The sequence below is a fragment of the Myotis davidii genome, unplaced genomic scaffold (genome assembly GCF_000327345.1).
Source record: "Myotis davidii unplaced genomic scaffold, ASM32734v1 scaffold616, whole genome shotgun sequence".
In the NCBI taxonomy this organism is placed as follows: domain Eukaryota; kingdom Metazoa; phylum Chordata; class Mammalia; order Chiroptera; family Vespertilionidae; genus Myotis; species Myotis davidii.
In genome coordinates, this window is record NW_006291965.1 from 4,838,917 (window position 1) to 4,841,027 (window position 2,111).

Consider the following 2,111-nt stretch of genomic DNA (forward strand, 5'->3'; position numbering starts at 1 on the left):
GAGGGTGGGGGAGGGGAGGGTAAAGGGGAAAGAGCAACCAAAGGACTTACATGCAGGCATAGAGGCCTAACCAATGGACACGGACAACGGGGGGGTGGGGGTGGTGGGGTGGAGGGATGTGGGGACAGGGACACATATGTAATATCTTAATCAATAAAAAATATATTAAAAAAAAAGAATCTAGAGAAGAGGAGATTATCCTGGGTTATTCTAATAAGCCCAAAGTAGTCACAAGGGACATGTAAGAGGCGGGAGGAGGGGGGGGCGTTCAAAGTTAGTAGTAGGGTAGGTGCTAACAGGAGCAGAGATGGGAGTGATGTAGCCACCAGCTGGCAGCCTATAGGAGCTGGTAAGAGGCAGGGAACAGATTCTCCCCAGAGCTCTCCAGAGATAACCAGTTCAGCTGGCATCTTGATTTCAGCCCCTTCTGAATCAGTTTAGATTTCTGACCTCCAGAACTATAAGAGAATAAATGTGTGTGTGTGTGTGTGGGGGGGGGTGAGTTAGCCATTAATTTGTGGTAATTTGTTATGGCAGCAATAGGATAGTAAAGCTGTTGCTTTTGAGAAATCTGCTGTCAGACTAATTATAGTTCTGTCATTGATAATTTGTTTCTTTTCTCTGGCTTTTCAACTATAAAGTTTTCAACTCTTTTTTTTTTTTTTTTTTAGCATTCTGCAAGTTTATTTTGAGGTCTTAAGTGTGAATATCGTATTATTTATTCTGCTTGAGTTTCCTAACTAGTGTCTTGGATCACTGTAGGAAAACTCATTTATTGCTGCTTCTAATACCATCTCTCCACCAATCTTTCTGTTTTCTGTTCCTGGAGCTCCTTTTATGTTTGCGGGTATTTCTCACTCTATTCCCCATGTCTCTTTCATATTTCACAGTTGTGTGGATTCTCTGTACTCTTCCACATCTATTGTTCATATTCCCTTTTAGTTAGCTGTGTCCAATTTTCTTATTCCACCCATTGACTTTCTAATAAAAATTACTATATGTCACATTCCTAAAAGTTCTGTTTGATCCTTTTCAAATGTTTGTGGTCAGTTTTGTAATTCTTATTTTTTAATTAAATTTATTAGGGTGATATTGATTAATAAGATATATAGGTTTCAAGTGTACATTTCAATGGTATGTATTACATTGTGTGCCCACCATCCAAAGTCAAATCATTTTCTATCACCATGTATTTGGCGCCCTTTACCCTTTACTACCTGCCCTACCTTTTCCCTCTGATACCACCAAGCTGTTGTCGGTGTATGAGTTTCAATTTTATATCCCACATACTAGTGAAATCATATGGTTCTTACCTTTTTTCCTTTTTTTGAAAATATATTTTTTACTTATTTTTACAGAGAGGAAGGGAGAGGGAAAGAGAGTTAGAAACATCGATGGGAGAGAAACATCGACCAGCTGAGAGAAACATCGATCAGCTGCCTCCTGCACATTCCCCACCGGGGATGTGCCCACAACCAAGGTACATGCCCTTGACCGGAATCGAACCCAGGACTCCTCAGTCTGCAGGGCGATGCTCTATCTACTGAGCCAAACTAGTCAGGGCCTTAGCTTTTTTTCTGACTTATTTAAATTAGCATTATATTCTCATGGTCTATTCATTTTGTCCCAAATGGCAGTATTTCATCTATGGCCGAGTAGTATTTCATTGTATACTAGGGGCCCGGTGCACGAAATTCATGCACTGGGTGGGGGATAGGGGGGAGTGTCCCTCAGCCCAGCCTGCCCCCTCTCACATACTGGGAGCCCTCAGGCGTTGACCCCCATCACCCTCCAATCGCAGGATCGGCCTGTTGCCCAGGCCTGACGCCTCCGCCAGAGGTGTCAGGCCTGGGCAGGGGACCCTCATTTCCCCCCATCACTGGTTCTGCCCCCAGCCCAGGCCTGATGTCTTGGGCCCAGGCGTCAGGCCTGGGCAGGGGACCCCCAGGCCCCTCCGATTGCTGGCTCTGCCCCTGGCCCAGGCCTGATGCCTCTGGCCCAGGAACCCCCTCTCCTCCCCATCACCGGCTCCACCCTTGCCCAGGCCTGATGCCTCGGCCAGAGGCGTAGACCCCCATCACCCTCCGATCGCCTGATCGGCTCCCTGCCCA